We start from the raw sequence: 27,241 nt of genomic DNA on the forward strand, positions 1-27,241 counted from the left end.
AAACTGTTTCCAGACAGAGAACTAGGCAGTTGCAGGGCTTACTTCCTGAGTTTCCCTCCTCACGGATCACAGACTTAAACTGAGTGCTGTCCATTGCCTGAAAAACAGTTGCCTGATATGTTTTGTTCAGATCTAGGGATGTTTACGGCAAGAAGTCTAGCTTGGTACCATTTACTCCATGACAGCTGGAATCTGAAACTCTCTCTATTTAGGTATTTAAGCAGAGAAGTACAGTATTATATTTGTACTTTAGAAGGATCAATCTGCCTGTAATGGCAAGTGAATTGGTGGGGAACAAGATTAGGGGCAGAAACACAACATATGGCAACATCAGTAATACTGGGAAAAATTACTTATTTAATAAATAAATATTTAATGTTCACTACATTCCAGACATGATTCTCATTTTAGTATTAACTCACTTAATTATCACTGATCCTGTAATATAAATACTACTATTATCTCCACTTTATAGGTTGGAAAACTGAGGGACACAGAGGTTAAGCAATTTGAATTTGACCAAGGTAAGAAGTAGAGCTGGAATTGAACCCAGTTGCCTGACTCCAGAGTCCATGATTTTTTTTTTAAATGCTACCTTTTTATTTTATTTTTAATTAATTGATTAATTAATTAATTAATTAATTTTTGGGCTGCATCAGGTCTTCGTTGCTGCACACGGGCTTTCTCTAGTTGCAGCGAGTGGGGGCTACTCTTCATTGCGGTGCAGTGGCTTCCCTTGTTGCGGAGCATGGGGTCTAGGTGCATGGGCTTCAGTAGTTGTGGCGCATAGGCTCAGTAGTTGTGGCTCACGGACTGTAGAGCGCAGGCTTAGTAGTTGCAGCACACGGGCTCAGTTGCTCCTCGGCGTGGCATCTTCCCGGACCAGGGCTGGAAGCCAAGTCCCTTGCATTGGCAGGCGGTTTCTTAACCACTGCACCATCAGGGAAGCCCAGAGTCCATGATTTTTAATACATGCAATGCTATGGTAAAGGAGCCTAGACTAAAGTAGTGGAAATGAGCAACCTCTGCTTCACGTGCCTGAAGAGGATGCACTTCCTTTTCCAGACACTATTATCTGCAAATATTCTGTTTCCAGTGTGAACAGAGTAATAATCCAGGCATCTTGGGAGATGAGGAAGAAAATTCAAAGCAGAAAAGATTCTCAGCCTACAATCTAGATAAAGAATCTCAAAAAGACAGGAAATCATGAAATAAGTAATTGTCAAACAAATTAATATACTGCAGAGGAACTCCTGAAGTGCTAAGCAGTTGCTAAGGGAAGTGACAATTGCAAGGATAGGAAAGATTACCTATAAGTTATAAGATTATAGTCTATTTTTTTTTATTAATGACTTTTTAAAAATTAATTAATTTATTTATTATTTTTGGCTGTGTTGGGTCTTCATTTCTGTGCGGGGGCTTCCTCTAGTTGCGGCGAGCGGGGGCCACTCTTCATCGCGGTGCGCGGGCCTCTCACTGTCGCGGCCTCTCTTGTTGCGGAGCACAGGCTCCAGACGCGCAGGCTCAGTAGCTGTGGCTCACGGGCCCAGTTGCTCTGCGGCATGTGGGATCTTCCCAGACCAGGGCTCGAACCCATGTCCCCTGCATTGGCAGGCAGACTCTCAACCACTGCACGACCAGGGAAGCCCTAGAGTCTATTTTTATATGGGTTACATTTAACAAGACAAAGTCAGCCATAGTCCTGAGAGCAATTGCCAGGAAGTCTCTGATGAGAACTTGCCTTATAACCTATGAAAAGTCATTTGCCTCTGAATCAACTTCCCCAGATATAAAATGGAATTAAAGATATAATAATCAAAGTATAAGTCACTTAATTAATTTTCATTTTTAATAAGCCCATGAAAGTCTCTGTAAAACGCATTTTGGTGCAACTGCTGAGGGAAAAAGTTGAAATGAATTGAAGAGGAAATAATAAACCTAGAATATGAAAAAATGATGAAAATTTGCCATTATTGAAGCAATGAATGAAACAAAATATTTGTTATTATGAAATAACCTCACTTAGAGGTCAGAAACATGGCAGCTGAGGCTAAAATAAGAATCCTGAGAAAGGTTGTGAACTCAGAACATTTGGGTCTAGGTCAACATGTCATGTGTACCAAGTTAAGGGTGTCTTCTGAATTTTGGTGATAAACAACAATTATGATTAAAATATTCCATAAAAACCATGTTTTCAAAAAGTGCTGTTTACATTCATCTGTGGAAAATTGTGTCCTGCTGATAACCCAAATGTATGACTTAAACCATCTGCCACTTCTGCTGATGTGAAAGAGAATGATACAAATGCCACCTACAGCAGTGAGTTGGTTTGCTGGAGAGTTGCTGCTCTTTTTTAGTGTTTTAACATGGTCAAATTGGACTAACTATGCTTCAGGCATATTCTCAAAAGGAGTTCCCCAGGCATCTCTCCTGGTAAAGGTGGGTTTACCTGGATGTATGCTAGAATGATAATAGCACAGGCTAGTATGAAAAGAGAGCAAGAGTCACCCTGTTTATCAATTTCCAACTCTACTCAAGATACACATGCAATCCAGAGAGCTTCACATAAGAGACAGTGTGATAGAAATAGCACAGATTTTGGTGGAAGATTAATCCAAATTCAAATTCTTTTATCTCATCTAGACTAAATTAGGTAAATTCTCTGAATCTTAGTTTCTTTATCCATTAAAAAAAAGAAAAAAAAAGAAAAATCTTAAATGACTGCAGTGGGTTGAATGGTGGTCCCCATATGTTCATGTCCTAACTCCCAGGACCTGTGAATGTGACCTCATTTGGAAAAAAGGGTCTTTGTAGATGTAATTAAGTTAAGGATCTTGAGGCATGATCACTTGGGATTTTCTGGATGGGTCCTAAATCCAAGAACAAGTGTCCTCATAAGAGACACAGAGAGGAGAGACACACAGGGAGAAGAGAAGGCCGTGTGAAGATGACAGTAGATATTGGAATTATCCAGCCACAAATCAAGGAATGCTGGAGATACTGGAAGATGGAAGAGGCAAAGAAAGATACTCCTTGGGCCAAGCAAGGGCCCTTCAATACTCTGATCAAGGAACTCACTTCACAGCAAAAGAAGTGTGACAATGGACCCATGCTTATGGAACTCACTGGTCTTACCATCTTCCCCACTATCCTGAAGCAGCTGGTTTGATACAATGGTGAAATGGCTTTTTGAAGACTCAGTTAAAGCACCAGTTAGGTGGCAACACCTTGCAGGGCTGGGGCAAGGTTCTCCAGAATGCTGTATATGCTCTGAATCACCGTCTGATATATGTGCTATTTCTCTCACAGCCAGGATTCATGGGTCCAGGAATCAAGCAGTGAAAGTGGGAGTATCACATCTCACTATTACCCCTAGTAACCCACTAGCAAAATGTTTGCTTCCTCTTCCCAAGACCTTATGCTCTGCTGACCTAGAGGCCTTAGTTCCAAAGGGAGGAATGTTTCCACCAGGAGATACAACAATGATTCCACTGATCTGGAATTTAAGACTGTTATCCAGCCCCTTTGCACTCCCTCATGACTGTGAATCAATAGGCAAAGAAGGGAGTTACTATGCTGCCTAGGGTGATTGATCCCAATTACCAAGGAAAAATTGGACAATGTAGGTAAGGAAGACTATGTCTGGAATACAGGTGATCCCTTAGGGTGTCTCTTAGTATTACCGCTGCCTATGATTTAAGGTCAGTGGAAAACTACAACACCCTAATCCAGGCAGGACTGTTAATTGCCCAGACCCTTCAGAAATTAATATTTGAATCACTCCACCTGGTAGCAAACCATTACCATTTGAAGTTGCTGATGGTAAAGGTAATACAGACAGGGTAGTGAAAGAAGTTAGTTAAAAATACTAATTACGACCATGTGACCAGTTACAGAACTGAGGACTGTAGTAGTCATGAGTATTCCCTCATTTTAATATATGTTTACACAAAATCATTGTTTTCTTCATTCTCTTATCTGCTTATAAGAGGTATTGACTTTATATCATAGTATTTAAGTATTGTCAACTTTACATCATTGAATTTAAGTTACTGGATGTCAAGAAGAGTAAGTGTCACTCAAGGACTTTACCTCCTTTTCTGGGGAAGTGGCTAGTGTGGTTTTTGCTGTAGGCAGGATAGGTGTATCATGGCAGGTGGCATTTTGACCTTGTTATTGTCTTTATTTGGAGATTAAATATGGCTTAAGGAGATTTTTTTCTGTATCTATGATCTTTTTATTGTCTCCATAGTTTTGCCTTTTCAGTAATGTCATATAGTTGGAATCATACAGTATGTAGTCATTTCAGATGGGCTTCTTTCACTTAATAATATGCATTTAAGGTGCCTTCATATTTTTCATAGCTTGATAGCTCCCTTTTTCTTTAGTGCTTAATAATATTCCATTTTCTGTATGTACTACAGTTTTTTATCCATTCACCTACTGAAGAGCATCTTGGTTGTTTCCAGGTTTTGGCAATTATGAATAAAGCTACTAATATAGTGTGCAGGTTTTTGTGTGGACATACATTTTTGACTCCCTTGGGTAAATACCAAGGAGCCTGATTGCTGTATCATATGGTAAACATATGTTTAGTTTATGGCACCAAGTTGACAAGGGTTGGATTTATGATGGTTAATTTTATGTGTCAACTTGACTGGGCCACAGGTTATTTGGTTAAACATTCTAGGTGTCTCTGTGAGGGTGTTTCTGGATGATAGCAACATTTGAATCAGCAGATTGAGTGAAACAGATTACATTCCGTAATGTGGATTGGCTTTATCCAATCTGTTGGAGGCCTGACTAGAATAAAAAAGGCTGAATAAGGGAGAATTCAGTCTCTCTGCCTGACTCTCTTTGAGTTGGGACATATGCCTTCTGCTTTTGGACTCAGGCTTAGACTAGAATTTACACTACTGGTGCCTCTGGTTATCAGGATTTGAAATCAGATTGGAACTTACATCACTGGCACTCCTGGTTCTCAGGCCTTTAGACAAGGGCAGCATCACTTCTGTAGTATTCCTGCTACGAAAGCATGAGTTGACACTGGTCCCAAGGAAACATCAGATGGACCTGGGGTAAAAAACATGCTTCCAAATGAAAGACCTCACTATTTTAAAACTCAAGATCATGAAAACCAGAGAAAGACTGAGGAACTGTTCCAGGTGTAAGAGCCTAAAGAGAAATGACAACTAAATGCAGCTCATGATCCGAACTGGATGCTAAACCAGAAATCAGAATGAGACACAATTGGTATAAGTAGTGAAATCTAAATAAGGTCTGTGGATTGGATGTAGTGTTGTAGGACTATTAATTTCTTTGGATGTCTGCATTTGGCTATGTAGGAGAGTGTTCTTATTTTAATTAAATTAAATTAAATTAATTAATTTATTTATTTTTAAAATATAAAACTGGAGGATTAAGGGGAAAGGAGGATTAAGGGGAAAGAGAGAAAACAAATGTTAGCAGAATGTTAACATTTGGAGAACTTGGATGAGGGACTATAGGAGTTTTTTGTACTATTTTATAATTTTTCTCCCAATTTAAAATTATTTTAAAATAAATAATATAAGAGGTTCTTAGAAATGTATATCTCCCACCAAAGTTCCCTGATCCATCACCAAATTAATTTATATCTCCATTTATTTTCATTCCCTTCTCCTTATTTCACCACTAAATCATCCATGTTTTTACCCACAATTTCCATATATGCCTTTCAAGAAAATTCCTGAGATTTATTAAACCAGAAACAGAAAAAAGATACAGCTTGATCCTTGGTAAATTGTCTTTGTGCATATCCCCGTTTTGCCCCCTTCTTAACTTTGAGAGTAGTACCTGAATCTGAGCAGACTGCAATACATCTGCATCTAATTTCTCCTTTTTAATAATTACATAGGCCAGATTAAGTTCACACATTTAATTCAGGGAGCTCCCAAATACTGGGGGCTGAAGTATGACCAAGTATATCTATAATCAGACTAAGAGAAAAATCATTCCAGTATGAGAGCATGCCACAGACTCAAGGAAACTAGCTTCAAAAAGCAAGAAGCTAAAATATGGAAAAATATCACATTCTTCTCGGATGTCCCTAAGTCTAAAACTGGTGATGTCCAGTGGCATTTGCCGTGACCACAAAAAATGTTCCTTCCTTCCAGAAATGCACATTCATTTGATCCTTGTGAAACTGCAACTCTCCAATCCAAATCAGAATCCAGACCGTGGGCTTAGGAGACTGTTTTGATAACAACCAAAAAATTCAGAATGTTTTACAGACACCATACTGGGAGGGATCCAGTAAAGGAAATAACTTTACTCAACAGAAGATCCCCCAGGAGGACCCATATTACTATTTAGTCAATACCAGTCAAGAAGGTGGGTGGTAACAAGTGAGGTTCTTTACCCAGAAGCCAATTGTGCACAGAGGTAAAGAAAACAGTTAAAACAGATTAGAAGCTAGACAAATTCACAATCATACTTTGTCACCGGATCATATTCTAAGCTGCACCAAATATTTTTAATTCCTAATACTAAAAAAAGTAAGAAAGTAAAAGAAGGAAGAAACGTTGGCATGGAATATAAAGCATTCTTTCTCTAAGAAAATGGTGCACATTTTCTTCATATTTTCTCTAACATTTTTACAATTGGGGAAACACCTCAGCAGGCTACAAATATTCATGTATAGTCTAGCCTCTTCAAGCATTTTCCAGTTACCTTGCCTGATGCTTCATAGCATATGATGAGCTGATGGTGACTGTTTGATGAGTCTTTTCCAAAACTAAGTACTGAACTTCCTTGGTGGTTTAGAGTTGAATGGTGCATGTATTTCTATCATCCCTATAGCATATTACCACAAGATAGAACAAAATGTAAAAAATAGAACAAAAGCATTGGCCTTACTATCTGTATAGGCCATAGGGAACGGACTGTAAGAATTTCAGTCTCAGAAGCAGTATCTTCCATAAACCAGTTATAATATAAGGTGATAAGACATTCATATGCCAAGACTGTTTCACCCAGAAGCATTCATAAAAATGGCATCAGTCCACTTCTTTTTGTGCATAGTGCAATTCTGAATCATCATAGCCAAAAAGTGTTGAATAAATCTAAAAATGGGGTGTGAGGGTGGAAAAGATAAGAAATAAGGGAAGTTTGTATTTAAGTCATTGTCGAATGATTCAGACAATGACTGGTGGAAGATTCTAGTTTTTACTGGCCTTATGTCAGCACATGTTGCTCTTGCTTATCACTCTTGGTGACAGTGGGAGCGTCTGCTACCCTTGCTGAAAGAAATCTGTATCACCAAGAGGAGTACTATAATAGCAATCATGATGCTGGCACAGTTGTTGAGATAGATTATAACATCTGGCAGAAACTACAGTATCAGGCAGAGAAACAGGAACTCATTTCTAGCTCCCCCAGCTTTCCAGAGAGACTAGGTACTTCGGGGAAAAGTGATCCTTACTTGAAGAAGTTCTCTCTTCTATGGCCAAGGGAAAGATCATAAAAGTTTAGTTTGAGAATCTCGGTCAGCTAGCCTAACCTAGCCTCACTCCTCCACTACGACACAGCCACCTTTGACAAGTAACCCTAACAATAGTCATAAACTTTATACATTTATACAAATTCTTCAGTGGTACCTGGATCACCATGATTTTTTCTTATAAATTATAGGAGTAACAACCAACTACTCTCCTTACTGCATTCCTCTATTCATATTCAAAATATCAGTATCATTAAAAGCATGAAAATTTCAGTTCCTAATTACACAGGGCTCTTGGCTGTGTGCAGAGTTATAGAGTCAGTTCCTACCCTTTAGGAGTTTCAAATCTAAAAACATTTTAAAAATGTAAAACAGAATCTATATTGAGAACACCAGCCACAGGAATAAAGAGTAGACTACCTATAATCTCTGTGAAGCTGATCTCATGGAGAAGCAGAACTTATACTGCCTCTTAAAGGATATGTAGGATCTAAACAGAGGGATAGGAGGGGTAAGGAGGGGAAGTAGGGGGTATGTTTTAGATGGGGCGAGGGGGGACAAAAACATACAGGTGAAAAGGTCCAAGTTTGGGCAATAGTGAGTTAGAGCTGTTTGATCAGAGCAGCGGTTCTTGTAGGTAAGCAGTTAAAAGATATCAAAAGGAGAGTTGTAGAGAACATTGAAAACAAGTTTAAGAGTTTGAACTTTATCCTTTGCTGGTGAGTGTCACCAAAGGAGACATTTCAACAACAATTGAGGAAAACATGTCACGAAAAATTTACCAAGACTGGTGTAAGAGTGATGACCTTGGACCACCTTTTTATGTGATATAAATAGCACTAGCTATTCTAATAGTCACATAATCCTCTTTGCTTTTCACAACTGGCTGTTGATAGAGCTGCACTTGTGGCAAGGTCTCTTGGGCATGCCTTTTGAGTCCTCAAGTTGGTAATCTCTGAGCAGACATTCCAGACACTTAGAAGAAAACCAAATCAGTCATAAATAGCATCAATTCAATTTTCCTAGGCACCTTTCCTCCAAAATGCTTTAAGTACTAAAGAGAGCCTGGCTCTTCACAACACGGCCATGCTAAAACTCACTAAACAACTTCTTGCTTAAGACGGATAAAATGCTTGAATACATGCATCTGTAAACCCTCTGCCATCCTCACTGTGGCTTGAATGAGTCAGCGTCATAGCTCTGGAAGGTGGCCAGAGGCAGAATGTCTCAGGTCATAAGTGGAAGCAGAAAGGCTGCCTGTGGCAAGTGCTGCTCTCGGGTGGCTAAACCACTGCCCTAGCTGGCAGAGGCATACCGTAGCTCTTGGCTGGCATCTCTGGCCCAGAGAAATGAACCCCTGTCTTTGACTTTGGCTTTCCACATATCCTGACAGACTTATTTTCAGTGAGTCATTTAAAAAACAAACAGTATTGTATAATACTCTTCAATATTTCTACAATGCCTGAAAAACCAAGTTCAGACACAGTAATCAGATGTTTGAGGTGTGAGGTCTTTCCTGACTACTCATTGACCCACTATTTTCTTTCATTCCACTTCCCCTCTGCTCTACATAGGACTGTCTTCTCTTTATTCCAAAATATGTTACATTCATTCTTACCCAAATATGTTCTCTAATGGTAGATCTCTTTTCTAAAACATCTCTCTCTATAACCTATTCAACCTCCGTGAAGCCATCCATATCTATATTAATTCCTTACTGATTTCTGACTTCTAGCAGCATTTATAATTCACAAATATTATTCTGGGAGTTAATTATGTACTGTATTATTACACTTAATTCCTTTTTGTTAAATTAGGTTACAAGCTTCCAGAAGCAAGGGGTTATTTTTGGTAACTTCTTTCATGTTCCCCACAATAACTATGAAAATATAAAATATAATTAGGTGCTAATAAAGACCTATTAAATTGAATTATAATGAACAATCTTTGGTCATTGGTCTATGACATCAATAGTCAGAAAGGCAACTTGTTGTAATGGAACTATTACAGGCTTTGGAGTTGAGAAGACCAGAGTTCAAAGCCCAGCTCTGCAACTTACTAGCTAGGGGACGCTAAAGTTCTCCTTTCTTCGCTTTAGTTTCCTTAGATGTAAAATGGGGCTACTTCTCAAGATTATTATGAGAATTGAGTGAAAGAGCCTCATATTACATTACACATAGTAAGTATTCAATAAATGTTAGTGCTTTTACTGAGTACTCATGCAATATCTATTTATTATAGTTGTGAAGTAAAGAAGAGGCAGAAGAGTCCTTTTGGTAGGCCAGCTGACTGCTCTGACAGTAACCTGCAAGGTAGAAATTTGATTAAGGAGCCAATATGGTCCTCAGCTCTTCACACCCAGGAAAATCAATATTTTAAATAGACCAGCACACAGAAATGTCGATTCATAATAAGAATAAGAACAATTTCTTAGACCAGAATATTCTAATAAGGTGGTCAGAATATTCTTGCCCTATGGAAAAACTATAGGAAAGCCAAGTTATAATCAGTTTGCTAAACTTGAATTCAGAACAAGGGAAGGAAATAAATAAATAAATAGGTAAATAGATAAAAATAAATAAATTTTATTTAGTGATTATAATGGCTTGTGACAATAGGCTAAAATACAGCTCCACTACAGAGGTAACATTTGCCAAGGGGAAGAGGAATTTGAGTACACTGGTCATTGTAACCTATGTTCTACACAATTTTGAAGAAACACAGCCAAATTATTATCTTCGTACTCTACTTTTTTGGTTCCAGTGCTTGCTATAAGTCAGCTACCTTTGGAAAGGGTTTAGGCTGTTTAGTCTCCATCTGCATCAACCTCTCTCCCCCAGATCAATTCTTTACCTTTCTCTTATTGCTTTGTGCTTTGAGACGCTGATCTCTACAGACTGCATCCTCTAAGTTCCCTTGCTTTATGGGTTTTGCATACTCCCCAAAAGATATGTTGAAGTCCTAACCTCTGGTATCTGTGAATGTGACCTTATTTGGAAATATGGGTTTTGCATATGTAATCAAGTTAAGATGAGGTCATTAGGGTGGGACCCAATCCAATATGACTGGTGTCCTTATAATAAGAATACCATATTAAGAGAGACACATGCACACAGGATGAATGCTATATAAAGATTGGAGTTATGCTCCACAAGCCAAGGAATAACCAGAAGCTAGGAGAGAGGCCTGGAATGTACCCTTCCCTAGAAACTTCAGAGGCAACATGGCCCTAATAACACCTTGATTTCAGACTTCTGATCTTCAGAACTGTGAGACAATAAATTTCTGTTGTTCTCCAGTTTGTGATACTTTGTTATGGCAACCCTAGGAAATAAATATACCAGTAAAATAAAGCACCTAGAGCAGTGGCTCAGAGATTTTGCCCAGTGGGAGAGGCAGTCCATGAGAACAGAGAGCTCTGAAGTTCTCCCCAAAGGAACCGGTTTTATCTGAAACAGAGTATGGGAAAGTTCAAACCTAAGGGCACTCAAACAGTGGAGATTTTGCTAATAAGCATCTAAGAGGAGGCCGGTAGTTGTATGAAAGCAACAAATTATACCTTTGACCAGCTAGTTTACCAGAGAACTAGGGAAAAAGACAGCTAAGAAGACTCTTTCTGATTCAGAAAAAGCCTCAGATTGTTCTCAAAAACTACTTTCTTAAATGTAATTGGATCTGACTGTGAAGCAATGTATGCCCTAGGGCATAATTGAAAAAAATACAGCAATCTGCCTGAAATTGTCTAGCGTAATAGCTGGGTGTGATATCACATGAAGCAGACAGCTTAAAAATAGAGATTAGGTAAAGAGACAGTCAAAGAGGGCCCTCTAAAGCCACTATCATCCTAGGGTGACGGTGCATATGCCCATGGCATTGCCCTCTGAGGAATGTCATCAGAAGTTTCACACTGCAAGGTAAATAGACTTCATTAAAATAGTCTTTCCAAGTCCCTAAGCAAGTAGACAAAAAAGTAAAAATTAAAAATAAAGAAGTCCTGTAGAAAATGGAAGAGAATCATATCTTGAGAGTTGCTACAATATATTACTTACTATGTTCACCTTAAACAAAAAATTGAGACATTCAAAGAAATGGGAAAGTTAATAATTCATACACAAGAAAAAAAGCAGGCAAGAGAAATACCCTGAGAGGCCCCAGATGTTAGTCTTAACAAAGACGTCAAGGCAACCATTATAAATATTTCCAAGAACTAAAGGAAACCACCCTTAGAGAAGTAAAGGAAGCTGTGATGACAATGTCTTATTAAACAGAGAATATTGCTAAAGAGATATAACTTTTACAAAAGAACCAAATAGGAATCCTGGAGTCAAAAGTTCAATATCCCTTATGAGAAATTCCTAAAACAGGCTCAACAGTAGATTTGAACTGGCAGATTAAAGAACTGGTGAACTTGAAGACAGATCAATAGATATTCAGTCTGAAGAAGAGAAAGGAAAGAAAAATAAAGAAACATGAACAGAGCTTCTGATAAATATGTGACGCCATTCAGCACACCAACATATGCACAAGGAGGGTACCAATCAATGTAATATGGGTTGGCCAACAATTTCATTCAAGTTTTTCTGTAAGATGCTACTGAAAAACCCAAATGAACTTTTTGGCCAACCCAATACCTTACATTAACAAAATGAAGGATAAAAATCACATGATCATCTCAATAGATGCAGAAAAAGCATTTGACAAACTTCAACATCATTTCATGATAAAAACTCTCAACAAAGTTGGTACAGTGGGAACATGTTGCAACACAATACAGGCCATTTATGACAAACCCACAGCTAATGTCATACTCAATGGTGAAAAGTTGAAAGCTTTTCCTCTAAGATCAAGAACAAGGCAAGGATGCCCACTCTCGCCAGTTTTATTCAACATAGAATTGGAAGTGCTAGCCACAGAAAACAGACAAAAAAATAAATAAATAAATGAAAGGCATCCAAATCAGAAGGGAAGAATTGTCACTATTTGCAGGTGACATGACACTTTATATAGAAAACTCTAATGTCTCCACCAAAAAAAAACCCCAAAAACCTATTAGAACTAATAAATGAATTCAGTAAAATTGCAGGATATAAGAGTAATATACAGAAATCTTGGGACTTCCCTGGTGGTGCAGTGGTAAAGAATCCACCTGCCAATGAAGGGGACATGGGTTCGACCCCTCGTCCGGGAAGATCCCACATGCTATGGAGCAACTATGCCTGTGCACCACAACTACAAAGCCTGCTCTCTAGAGCCCATGAGCCACAACTACTGAAGCCCACGCACCTACAGCCCGTGCTCCGCAACAAGAGAAGCCACCGCAATAAGAAGCCCATGCACCGCAATAAAGAGTAGCCCCCACTCGCCGCAACTAGAGAAAGCCTGCATGCAGCAATGAAGATCCAACACAGCCAAAAATAAATAAATAAATTAATTAATTAATTAATTAATTTAAAAAGAATAATATACAGAAATCTGTTGCTTTTCTATACACTAATAATGAACTATCAGAAAGAGAAAGCAAGGGAACAATCCCATTTACAACTGCATCAAAAAGGATAAAATACCTAGGAATAAACTTAACCAAGGAGGTGAAAGACCTATACTCTGAAAACTATAAGACATTGTTAAAGGAAACTGAAGATAATACAAATAAATGGAAAGACACCTCATCTTCATGAAATGATATTGTTAAAATGCCCATACTACCCAAAGCAATCTACAGATTAAATGCAATCTTTATCAAAATATCAATGGCATTTTTCACAGAACTAGAACAAATAATCCTAAAATTTATATGGAGCCACAAAGGACCCCAAATAGCCAATACAATCTTGAATAAAAAGAACAAAGCTAGATGTATCACACTCCTTGACTTCAGACAATACTACAAAGTGTTAGTAATCAGAACAGCACAAAACAGACACATAGACCATTAAAACAGGATAGCGAGCCCAGAAATAAACCCACACACTTACGGTCAATTGATCTACTACAAAGGAGACAAAAATATACAACAATGGGGTAAAGTCAATCTCTTCAATAAGTGGTGCTTGGAAAACTGGACAGCTACATGTAAAATAAAGAAATTAGAACATTTTCTCACACCATATACAAAAATAAACTTAAGATGGATTAAGACCTAGATGTAAGACCAGAAACCATAAAACTCCTAGAAGAAAACACAGGCAGTACACCCTTTGACATAAGTTTTAGCAATATTTATTTGGATCTGTCTCCTCAAGCAAGGGAAAACAAAAGCAAAAATAAACAAATGGGACCTAATTAAACTTAAAAAGCTTTTGCACAACAAAGGAAACCCATCAACAAAATGAAAAGACAACCTACTAAATGGGAGAAAATATTTGCAAATAATATGTCTGATAAGGTGTTAACATCCAAGATACATAAACAGCTCATACAACTCAATATCATAAAAACAAACAACCCAATTAAAAAATAGGCAGAGGACCTGAATAGACATTTTTCCACAGAAGACATACAAATGGCCAAAAGGCAGATGAAAAGATGCTCAACATCACTAATCATCAGGGAGATGCAAATCAAAACCACAATGAGATATTACTCCATACCTGTCAAAAGGGCTATCATCAAGAAGACCACAAATAATAAATGTTGGGGAGGATGTGGAGAATAGTGAACCCTCATGCACTGTTGGTGGGAATGTAAATTGGTAGAACCTCTGTGGAAAATGGTATGGAGGTTCCTCAAAAAACTAAAAATATAACTATCATAGGATCCAGCAATTCCACTCCTGTATATGTATCCAAAGAAAACAAAAACACTACTACAAGAAGATACATGCCCCCCAATGATCATAGCAGCATTATTTACAATAGCCAAGTTATGGAATCAACCAAAGTGTCAATCAACAGATGAATGGATAAAGAAGATGTGGTATATATATATCCACATATATATATGTACATGTATACAATGGAATATTACTCTTCCATAAAAAAAACCAAAATGGCGCCATTCCCAACAACATGGATGGACCCGGAGGGCATTGTGCTTAGTGAAGTAAGCCAGACAAAGACAAAAACTGTATACTTTCACTTACATGTGGCATCTAAAAAATAAAGCAAATGAATGAATATAACAAAACAGAAACAGACTCACAGATACAGAGAACAAACTAGTGGTTACCAGTGGGGAGAGGGGAGGGGTGAGGGGCAAGATAGGGGAAGGGGATTAAGTGGTACAAATTACTAGGTATAAAATAAATAAGATACAAGGATGTAATGTACAGCACATGGAATATAACCAATATTTTATAATAACTTTAAATGGAGTATAATCTATAAAAATATCAAATCACTGTGTTTTACAGAAACTAATATAACACTGTAAATCAACTATACTTTAATAAAAAAAAGGTAAAGAAAACAAAATTTAAAAATCTTTAGCTAAACTGAACAAAAAGAATAAAAGAAAAGTCTTAAATTATAAAATGAGTTATGAAAGAGGGGACATTACCATTGACCCTACAGAAATAAAAAAGACTATCAGGAAATACTGTGAACAGTTATATGCGAACAAATTAGATGACCTAGGTTAAATGGAAAAATTCTTCGAAAGACATAAACTACTGAAACTGACTCCAGAATAAAAAGAAAATTCTCAATAGGTCTAGAACAAGTTAAGAGATTGAATCTGTATTGTAAAAAACTACCATAAAGAAATGCCCAGGCCAGGATAACTTCACTGGTAAATACTACCAAACATTTAAAGAAGAATTAATAACAATTTTCCACAAATTCTTCCAAAACTTAAAAAGAAGAACATTTTCCAATTTATTCTATGAGGTTATTATTACCTTGATACCAAATCTAATAAAAGATATCACAAGATAAGAAAACTACTGATCTTTATATTGTTATAAATATTGTACTTTCATAAACTGCTGACCTTAATCAATGTAGGTGCAAAAAAAATCCTAAACAAAATACTACCAAACCGAATGCAGTAACATATGAAAAGGATTATACACCATAACTAAGCAGGATTTATCTCAGGAGTGAAAAGTTGGTTAAACATCCAAAAATCAATTAACATAATACACCATTATCCATAGAATAAAGGGCTACAACTGCATGATCATCTCAATAAATGCAGAAAAAGCATTTAACACAATTCAATACGCCCTTAGGATAAAACACTCAATAAACTAGGAATATAAAAGAATTTCTTTATCATGATAAAGGACACCTATGAAAAACCCATAACAAACATCACACTAAATGGTGAAAAACTGAATACTTCCCTCTAAGGTTAGAAACAAGACAAGGATATCTTCTCCCTCCACTTCTATTCAACACTGTATTGGAGTTCAAAGGACAAATTCAAAACCCTGGATATGATATGTAAAGCCTTTTAACATGTGTCTCAACCTAATGTTCATTTCATTTCTTCCCACCTTTTTAGTGGAAAGAAGCCTTCAGCCACATAGAAGTGCTCATCGACCATGGCATGTTCTATTACTACTCTGTGTCTTTGCATATCCTGTTCTCTCTGGAAAGCTCTTCATTCCTTTCTATGCTTGGTGAACTCCTATCCACTCTTTTAAACTCAGTTTAATAGCTTACTTTTACCTCTTCATGAGTTGGTTGCTTCCTCCTCTGGGAATCTCAGGTACAGTGAAGCTCTTTTAACTGATCTTCACTTAGTAGACTTATTAACCCTGGATCTTCATTTGCTCCATGTTATATGCCGATGTACATGGCCTTCTGCATGTTTTCTGGTATCCCACGTTCTTCTGCTCCCACAAATGGGGACTGAATTGTGAACTTACTAAGAATAGGTTTCTTCCCAAACTAGTTGATAGTTGCACTTATAAATTTACTCTTTTTGAGGGGGAGGGGGTCTGTCTTTTCCCATTGAATATAAGTTCCATGTGGGCATGAATTTATCTGTTTCATTCACTGTGATTTGTCTTGTTCACAAGTTTTGTTCACAAGTATCTGTTGAACTGTTAAAATATTATGCGAATAAGTAGCAATACTTTTGGCTGTAAAGCACTTGTGTAAGTGAGAAAACATGTAATTGACAACAGTTTAAAAAATAGGGATTTATTTTCTGCATAACAAGAAGTCTGCAGGTAGAGCGTTGCTGTCACTGATTTAGCATCTTAATTATGGTAACATTTGGGAAGTTCTCTTGGCCTTTACCTCATGGTTGCAAGACGGCTGGAGCACCTCAAAGTATCATATCTTCATACCATATGGGAGGCAGGAAAAAATAGGAAGCACTGCAAGACAGACCCCTTATATTTTACCAGCTAGAACTGTGTGTTAAATGAAACCTATCCTGGATGCTGGGCTAACATTACCCAAAATCAAGTTACTCTCCCTGATGTCTGAACACAATCAGAGTTTTGTTAGTGTACATCAGGGGGAAGTAGGGAATGTCTTTTGGGATAGGCATCAGGCAGTGGTCGACACAATACACAAACCAAAAAAACGTAAGTGGGAAAGAAAGTTACAATTACACATACACACACATAGCTGGTTATTGTTATTTATGGTATTTACGTTCTATAAAGTCATAACAAACACTGAATTAGTGAATACTGAACCATTGCTCCTAGGGGAAATAGAGGGTTAGGTTCTTGTGAGCCTCTGGTCATGTTTACATCAACCAACCAATACACAACTTTGTTTTATGTGAGTTTCTGTTTAACGATAGCTTATTTAATTTACATTGTGATTCAGTAACATCAAACTCACAGGCAACAGCACTGTAACTTGTGCCTAAACGAAACTTAACTGCAACATGTATTTTTTCCGTAAGGCACATCACAGCCTTCTTGTGCTTAAGAACACTATATAGCACTTCAGAATTATGCTCTGTGGCCATTTTAACCATCAACAAAAAGCACAAAAATGCAAAAAATATGGTACTAAATAGACTGAAAAGTACACTTGTTTTCAGAATGAGAGCTGAAACAAGAAGGCAGAGCATTTTTGCCTTGTTCAGTGTCCACTGGGAATGTGTACAGTTGGGTGACTCAAATTTTTTTGCTGCTCTGTGTCCACAATGACTGTGGACATGTCCACAAATGACTTTGAAAGGACTGGGAATTATGATTTTTGGGTTACAAATACATTTTAGAAAGTAGGTGAATTCTTAAATATGGAATCCACAAAAAATGAGGATTTTGTTATAAACTTTTCATATTCTCTTTTTTTAACCATGTTTATTTTATCAGTGGATTAGGGCATTGTCTACCACACATCTTTCCTTCTCCTTACAATAGCTTGACTACATTTTCTAGCTTTCCTTGGAGTTAGGCATGGTCTTGTGGTAGCCTTGCTGCCAGAGGAATGGACACAGAAGCAATATGTAGTATCTCCAGACTTGGCCCACAACATCTCCAAACAAGATTCTCTGTGCTCTTTTCCTTTTCTCACTGTCTGGGATGGAGAAAAACCCCAGGGCAGTCTTGGGAGTCCTGTGTTGAATTTTGTAGAGTCACAGGATGGCAGAAACCATTGAAAGGAGACCAGGAAACCATTATCCCTCAATCATCATTCTGAAGTAAACTGCCCAACATGAGGGAAAAATATGCTTTTGTGTTAAACCACTGAGATTTGGAGATTTATTTGTATACAGCAGCTAGCGCTACCTTAAGTAATACTGATCTACTACTATTCCAGTTAGAACACCTTGTCTATGTCTCTACTGCCTAATTCTCTGGAGGATGTACCTTAATTGCTTTGTAGGGTCTGATGAGGATATTATTTTACTCAACCATCTCTGGTCAGCTTCAGTATCAAGGCCAAAATGATAAGAAAGAAAGCTGAGTTACTGGCTACACATTCAAGGTAGTCTTCCATGCATAGATTAATGGTGTTGTTTGTTACTATCTATTGCATTAGAAAACTTAGATCCTGGATTATTTTATTAATTCACAAACATTCACTGAACTGGTAGAGATATATGATTATTTCTCTATCTGCTACATTAGACAGATAATTTGGCCTAAAAGAGACAGCCTTCATAGGGAAACCCAAGATGAGTTCAATAGGTCAAGCAATATTAAATGCATGAAACCCAGGATGTGAGGGGGAAAGTTATACATTTTAACTCTCATAATATTTCTGGGATGTCTTTAACTTCTGGCTCAGTGTTCTCCTTTCACTCAATCTCCTTGATTTCTCTTCACAAAAAGTGTGATTTAAGAATGTGTTGGAAAGTAGCATATTAAAATAACTCCAGAAATGTTTATTTCCCTTCAATGATAGCACTTTGGGGGAAAGAATTAAAGTGGTCCTGGAGACTTCCCTCATGGGCATGCTCTCTGTCCCAGACTAGTTACTAAACCTTTGATCATGAACTGAGAGCCTCCGCATCTCTTGGACAGATTTTCATCTCCCTGGGAAGTTTTCCTTGCATCAATAAACATTTACCAAGAAACTGTGTTTCAAGCTTCATGTTAGGTACTACACTAAGAATTCAAAGATGACAAAGTCTCTGTTCTGAGGAACTAGATACCTGAATCACATATTTAACAACGTAATAAGTACTATAATAGAGATATGTACAGAATTCCACAAGAAGAACAATGAATTCTGGGACGATGGGGCAGTGAAATAAGGGTAGATAAGACTCCACAGTGAAGGAGATATTGGAGCTAGCCCTTAAAGGCTTTATGGGATCTTCCTGACATGCAGAGGCAGGAGAAGAAGGATTCTGGACAGAGAGTGTAGTCACTACAATGTCTCCAGAGACAGGAAAAAACAAAATGTGTTCAAGCCATGGTGAGGAGTTCAGTACGACTGGAGGGTAGTAGGAGGAATGAAGGGGAAAACTAGAAATAAAAATTTAAAAAGTAGAAATGACCCAGCCACAAAGGTCTTGTATGCAACCTGTATCGGGGGAGAATGCAATGTATGATCCCTCACTGCTTTCTGAGGAGGGTGGAACTAGCAATCAAAGGGTCTTTATTATTTCCTGAATGAGGTAATGAGTGTGCCTATGCATGTTTGGTGTATTTGTTTCATTACAAGATATATAAGAACAAAAATAGGTAGAGAGAGTTATAGGTACAAAAGAAAGGAATTGGAAGATTTAGGGCCTTCATGCTGGAGGAACAACAACAACAAAAAAGCCCATAAGTGGTCACACAGCTGAAAAAAGACTGGAAGAGATTGAAAATTGTGACGAGGATAGGATTCATTGAGCTATTTGCCATGAGATGAATGAACTCTGCCTCTCCTATAAAATTGTAGGTAACTTCTACATTGTTTGTTAATGTTTTGGTATGACAGTATTATTTATTGAAGAAAGCAAAGAAGTTCTGGGTTCACCTATTCTGCGGGGTTGGCACTGGATGAAAATTGAAGCTGTCTACATGGAAATCACTTATTTATGCTAAATTTGATGTTGAATCTCTAGGCAGCCAGGACCATAGATTTTAAACAGATAGGTAGTATCACATTGGATTTTTAGGACTAATAACTCTAGATTAAAGCATGTTAAACAAATGATGGTGTAGCAGAGATTGTAAGCTTTTCATCATAATCAATGTTCTCACTTTCTTCCTGCCCCCACAGCTAGAGCTACATTTTCTAGGCTTTCTTGCATCTAGATGTCATGATGTGATTGAGTTCAAACAAACAGAATGTTGAGCAGAAATGATGGACACCACCACTAGGTCGAGTCTATTAAAAACATATTTCACTTTCTTTCATACTCTTTTTTCAAGGTTGGCTGGAATGGAGATGGCCCACAGGACCATGTTGAAACATATATTTAAAAAAACAGAAAAGCCTCCATTATTCTGGGCCCCTGAATGACTCTGTGGAAGGGGATTCCCCCATCCAACTATTTATAATAGTGTAGTAATGTGAGCAATAAGTAAACTTGTTTTGTGTTTGAAACACTATAAATTTTGGATCAATTTCTAATAGCTATTGGGTGACCCTAACTAACACAGATGGGAAAAAATAAGATGCTTTAAAAACAATCCAGGGAGGTGGGATGAAAACCTGAACTGAGGTAACGACAATGGAAACAGAAAGATGCTACCAGTTCATGACCTAACCATTTCTCACCAATATACATTAGTCAGGTATTGCTGTAATATCAAATAACAACCCCCCACTTTGGTGGCTTATAACAACAATCATACATTTTTCTTACTCACAAGTCAAGTCTGTAGATCAGTTGTGGTTTAGCTGATCTCTGCTGGGCTTAGGTGGGTTTGGCTTCAAGTTGTGAGGTGGTTCAGGTCTATCCTAGATGTCTCATTCCAGGGCCTTCAGTGAACTGGGGAATGCTCTTCTCATGGCAATGGCAAAAGCACAAGAGAGTAAAAAAGAAACACATGATTTTTCTTAAGGCCTAGCTCAGAGCTAGCACTCAATCACTTTTCTCCACATTTCATAGTGAAAGCAAGTCACATGACCAAGCCCAACATCAATGGGACATGTAAGTGTAATCCTGTCATGAAGGAGGGCAGGATTCATGGCAAAGGGAAAGAAGGGAGGAAAAATTGTGAACAAAGAATACAAGGTACTTCAAAGTGTATCTCAAAATTGTTCTCTTTTGTGAAGCTTTCCACAATTATTCCAACCTACCTTATTCCTTTTATATCTATTGTCAGTTATCACATTGCTCTGCTCATTTTACAGGAGTTTGCTTTATTCTATTTTCTTAACTGGTTAAGAAGCCTGCCATATACCTAGATATATTGATAGAAGTGACTAGCTAATGGTCTTAAGGCAAACACTTTTCTAACATATTCTCAAAGCAAAAATACTGCTCCTTATTTTGTGTGGCTATGTTAGGCAAGGGAGAAATAGGGCAGCCAAGCTCAACAAGAAGCAAGTGATGAAGTTTAAAGTACATGAATAATAATGTCAGGAGGCATTAAGTTGGTGTTACTCTTGGGAAAGGGAGGTTAATACTAGATTAGGTCCACAAAGAAAGTTATCAACAGGGTGTTCTGTAACTACAAAGAAAATGTATATCTTAACAGTGAATATATAACTATGAATTTTGTGATTTAAAGGCAATAAATTTAGAGTACATATGTGTCAAGGTAGAAGGACAGTGGGGTTCTTTTCAGGGAGCATGAAGGGGGAAAAGCTTGACGCTATTTAATAAATTGGGCCATAATAGAGAAGGAATAAGGAAGCGTCACTACCTATACCCAGCCCCAAATAACTATAAATGGGATTGTTTGAGAAAGAAGGGCAAGTTCAATGAGACTTAGTAATGAGCAGCCTAGATCCAACAGTGCCAGTAATAACAGAACCCAAAAGAGGCCCCAATCTGGAACCCACACAGCAAGATCACATGATCAAGATCCCAGATGAATATAAAACAGAAGCATATGTCAAGGATTCTTAACAAAAATAACCATAATAGTTTCTTTTAAATACTACATAGGGCTTATGTGAGTCTTAATCATATAGGATAGGTTCAATACATGTTGTAACATATCAATAAAATTAATTAATTAAAAAATCACTTGATTAGCCCTACAAGTTGCTATCTCAATGATTCATTATGACTTAATTAAAAAAATTCCAAATGGCATTGCTCAACTACATTATTGATCTAACTCTGAATATTAGGATCAAATACTTTTTGCTATTTCCCTCAACATGAAATCTACCTGTCTAAATGATCCAAAGAAGTATTTGAGAATAATTAAAATAACAAGATTAAAATAATTATTTAAAAATTAAATTTTGTGTTAAAATATGGCACAAATATTATAAAAAGGCAAATAAAGATTGCATAGGTAATTGTAACACATGTATGCTTTGTATACTACGGATTCTTTGTATATTATGTATACTTTGTATTCTTTGTATACTAGCCTTAACATATAAAATCTTCCTATAAACAAAGAAAAAAGATGACATCAACAACAGAAACATGGGTAAAGAAGTTAATAGGCAACTGATGAAAGTAATAAAATGAGCAGGATACATAAGTTTAACCCATTAGTAATAAAAATAAAATGCTCCTGAAAATGAAATAGCATTTTTAACTTCCTAAATTAATAAAGACTTTTAAAATAATATTTAAATTTAGCAACGGTTTAGGGAATCGGGCATACACTGCTGGGGAATAGTTTATATGCATCCTTTTTGTTTATTTGATTTTACTTTAAGTAAGTTAGTTTAAGGAAATAATCCTGAATGGGAACAAAAATTTAGTTATAAGCATGTTTACCATAGTGCTCTTTTTTAATAGAAAAAAAAAAAAGAGAAACAACATGTGTCCAACAGTGGAGAATTGATTAGATAAGGTACATTATATCTATATAATGAATTTCAGATGGAAAGATATTCACACCACATTTTTGAAGGGGGTAAATAATTTCAGAACAATATTATAGTATGATCCCATTTTTTAAAAAGAATTATCTTTCTCTTAAAATGTAGAGGAATACAAACGAAACAGTTAAACATTATAATTTCTAGGAGATTAAAATATAGATGGCTCAAATTTTCTTATTTTGTTTTTCAAAGTTTCAAATATCCTATGATGGATTTATATCTTTGTGCCACTAGAAACATACTAAATGCCATTAAAAAAATTTTTTTTTCAAAAAAATGCCTAAAAGACAGTCTAAAAGATGACTTTGCAAATCACTTTTAGCAGTGGAATAAGGGTATAATCTCTAAAAATTACTATCTTAAAAGAACAACACTCATTCAAAAACACAAATTCTGAGATGATAAGTAAAATTATACTACTTGAGAAACAAAATTTCTACTTAATTAACTAGCTTATTAAAAGCTGGGTATTGATGAGGTGAAGTAGTCTTCTTGCTGAGGAAAAACAAGCACACTGGCCATGATGTCAGAAAAAATAATTCAGAAAGCAGAGGATTCCTAGAAATAGTTAAAATTACATAAATGTATTCTCTTGCTTAATTGTGTCTATTAATTTTGGCCTCTGTAGTTCATCTCCAGAAAAAATGGTCAAAGTCTGCCAAAATCAGTCTAACACTGCTGCATTCAAAGGTGTAACAAAGAAGGTTTGCTAATACTGATTATGCCATATATCTGCATCATGCTTTATAAATTATAAAGCACTTTTATATACGTTTCGTATCCCCAAAGCAATTTTTATTTTAAGCCTGGAAGTATAAGAAAGAATAAAAAAGAAAGAATAAAAAAGAAAGAATAACAATTTTAACCAGTGCTTAGCTCCAATATCACAAGCATCTACAGATATTTATTGACTATTTTCTGTAGATAAGATATCTTACAAAGAAATACCTCCTCCTAGACTGATTCTTCCGTGTGAAATGAAACCTGGCCTTTAGTATCATTGCATCTTATTGCAATTACTTTGTTTTCTGTTTCCTCTCCCACACTACTGAGCACTGTAAGTCTTATTCATGTTTGTTTTCTAACACTTAGTAGAGTGCCTAGCCTATAGTAAGTAGAAAAATCAATGTTTTTTGAATGCTGAATGACACTTGTTTTAAGCAATTAAATCAATGTTTTCTATGTAATATGTCAATTATATCTCAATAAAGCTGGAAAAAATCAATGTTTTAGCAATTGTTATTAAATTGATTTAGTAATTGATTGGTATTTCTTTTCTAATGATTTGAGCATGTTCCAAATACTAGCTGAAATATGTCAGTAAAGCTCAGCAGAAAAGCTGCTAACAACATAGACATGGTAACATTAATAGAATCTCTCTGTCGTTTCACAAGATTTGTTTCTTCCAAGTCTAAGTGTATAGAAAGCTGTTTCAACTCTACAACCTCTGGTCTTGATTAGATGGACTGTGTTTTCTCCTCTGGTGTTGAATTTCAGCTCTGAACTTTGTTAAGATGTCTCCACAGTTTCATTTGCCAAAATAGGCAGTTAATGTTGTTCTCATCAGCCTTATAAGAATCTTTTTCTTAATAATGAATCTCTTATTTAGAGAAGGCTTATTGAGCAGGTAGGCTGCCACATTTCTATAAGAATTCAAACTTCTTTTGGAACGATGTGAATTTAGAATGATAAGTAATTTCTAATGTATCACAAATGTAGAGGTATGGTTATCAACTGTATCTATGGGAGATAGCTTCTCTCCTGCCCAAATCTTACTTCAGTTTAAATTAAAGATGTTGATTCTTTTTCAAGTGAAAATTCTCTAGCTATTGGCAGTCATCTGGGCTTCAGTTTGTTGAATGAGTCTCAGATCCTTTCCTAAAATCAATTTTTAATAAATTACCAGACTCTAATTATTCAACCTATGGAAAATATGAAAGGGGAGACCCACTTTACCAAATTTGCAGATTCGTCCATGGCAGGCTGAACTTCTCCAAAGTCAAATAGTAACCTTTTAAATCAATCATAACCAGCTGTCACTGATCTCTGTCTTAAAAATGAGAGGGATACAATTTTCTAATTCCTTTGGTAGAAAACAGGCATATACCATAATATTCAAGAGCTTTCTCTAGGAATAAAGTTTGCAATTTGAATGAATCCACTGTGACCAGTCTGCTTTGATCAAAACCAAGTGAGAACTTTTAAAATGCTCTTGTGACCCTTCCTATTTCAGGGGTAAAATTCCTCCCAAACTAGCTGAAAACATAACTTCATTCATCTATAAAAAGAATTATCTTATCTGTATTTTATCTCATACATTCCCAGGGGACAGAGAATTCACTTCTGTAGACAATACAGTGGAAAGTTGATTTTTTTCCTTTAAGAAGATGTGGTACTTATATCTGATATAAATATGAATTAAGATTGTAATCTAACTGTATAGATTAAATAAAATCTATTAGAATGGTTTTGATTTGGAAAATTTACTCCTGTTCTTACTTCACATTCATACTCCAGCAAGAAGTCTTTTTTTTTTTAATCAAATGAATTACTTGCTATAATAATTCAGTCTTAAAATGGAGTGTGTGATATTGAAGGACTGCTGTTTTTCTGTTTGGTGCAGATTTTAGCATAAGGAAGGGGATGTCATATATGATCTTTCCCATGAAGTAGTCTACTGTGGAACATGACTGTTCTCCAAATCATTTAAGGAAAAAAAAATAACCCTAATGAACTAACATAGGGGGAAGGCTGTTTCCATGGCAATTGAACTATCAAAAAACCCAAAGAACAGAGACTCTTTCTCTAGCTAGTTTACATAGTACCATTTTTAACTCCTTGCTACTGGCAGTCAGAATCAACAGGAGCTAAAGCTATCCAAGTAAATGTTTCCCTTCCAAAACAATAAGAAATATCATGATCCAGTTATTATTTCTTGAAAATATGATCACTATTTCCTGAGAGAGGAGAAGAAAAAAGGAGAAATTAGAAAGATGCTTATGAAGCACTTTGGGCGGAGGGCAGTGAATGTTAAAGAAGATACAACATGACTCCTCAGTTGTGTTTAACAAACATGTACTGATTGCCAACTATTTAGGGAACACAAAGACGAGAAGGAAAGATGGTCTAGACCTCAAGAAACTCACAGCCTACCACAGGAAGTCATTAAGTAAAGAGAAAATTCCTAACCACTCTTGTAAAATCTATGGTAGTGATGCAAGCAGGGTGCTGGAGAGCATTGATGAAGGGCACTAATTTCATCTGGGGTGGGGTTGGGAGTTGCCAGAGAGGTGAAGCCTCTCAGGTTTTAAAGGATGAGTCAGAGGTGGATAAGTCAGTAAGAATGGAAAGGGCACCACAGGGATCAGGATAGGTATGAGCAAAGGAAAAGCAGAATGGTTTGTACAGGAAAGAACTCTAAGCACTTAGTTTTTTCTAAAGCAGTTAGTTACTACAGTATCAAGCGTGAAAAAATGGCCAGAGTTTTGATAGAAAATGAAAGAGTCTGTGACAGAGGAGGATCTGTGACTTTGGATTTTTTCTAGATGAGACGCTATGGAGGGTTCATATTACTTTCTTGGTAATGGTAATGACAATATAAGAAGTGACAATGATAACTATAGCTGCCTCTTATTAAGTACTTCTTATATAATAGGCACAGAGTTAGCACTTAATGTAATATTATCTAATTTAATCTTTATCTAACCTGTGAGGTAGACCCTATTATTATCCTTTGTAACATAAATGTATGACCAACTCATCAACTTTTGAAATTCCATTGAGAGAGCTAAATATTTGTTTTCACAAACTCCTTAGATGGGGTGGGGCACTCTGTCCAATAAGGCATAAGTAGAAATCTGGGGAGATTGGTGCAAGATGGAGGAGTAGAAGGACGTGTGCTCACTTCCTGTTGCATGAGCACCGAAATCACAAAGAACTGCTGAACAATCATCGACAGGAAGACACTGGAACTCACCAAAAATGATACTGAACATCCAAAGACAAAGGAGAAGCCACAGTGAGAAAGTAGGAGGGGCACAGTCACGATAAAATCAAATCCCATAACTGCTGGATGGGTGACTCACAAACTGGAGAACAATTATACCACAGAAGTCCACCCACTGGAGTGAAGGTTCTGAGCCCCATGTCAGGATTCCCAACCTGGGAGTCTGGCAACAGGAGGAGGAATCCCCAGAGAATCAGACTCTCAAGGCTAGCGGGATCTGGCTGCAGGACTTTGACAGGACTGGGGGAAACAGAGACTCCACTCTAGGAGGGCACACACAAAGTAGTGTGTGCACCAGGACCCAGGGGGAAGGAGCAGTGACCCCATAGAAGATTGAACCAGACCTCCTGGCTAGTACTGAAGGTCTCCTGCTGAGGCAGGGGGGTGGGGGCGGGGGCTGTGGCTCACCACGAGAACAAGGACACTGGCAGCAGAAGT

General features: G+C 37.0%; 1 pseudogene across 1 annotated transcript in view; it reads right to left on the reverse strand.

The window, feature by feature from the left end:
* Positions 1-27,241, reverse strand: part of LOC309624400 (coiled-coil domain-containing protein 167 pseudogene) — a 590,025-nt pseudogene that overhangs the window by 325,805 nt on the left and 236,979 nt on the right. Inside the window, exon 3 of the transcript XR_014249920.1 lies at positions 20,649-20,782. The product of XR_014249920.1 is annotated as a coiled-coil domain-containing protein 167 pseudogene (transcript). The remainder of the gene's footprint in view (positions 1-20,648; positions 20,783-27,241) is intronic.

The sequence above is a fragment of the Balaenoptera borealis genome (genome assembly GCF_965194805.1).
Source record: "Balaenoptera borealis genome assembly, chromosome: 2".
Classification (NCBI taxonomy): Eukaryota; Metazoa; Chordata; class Mammalia; order Artiodactyla; family Balaenopteridae; genus Balaenoptera; species Balaenoptera borealis.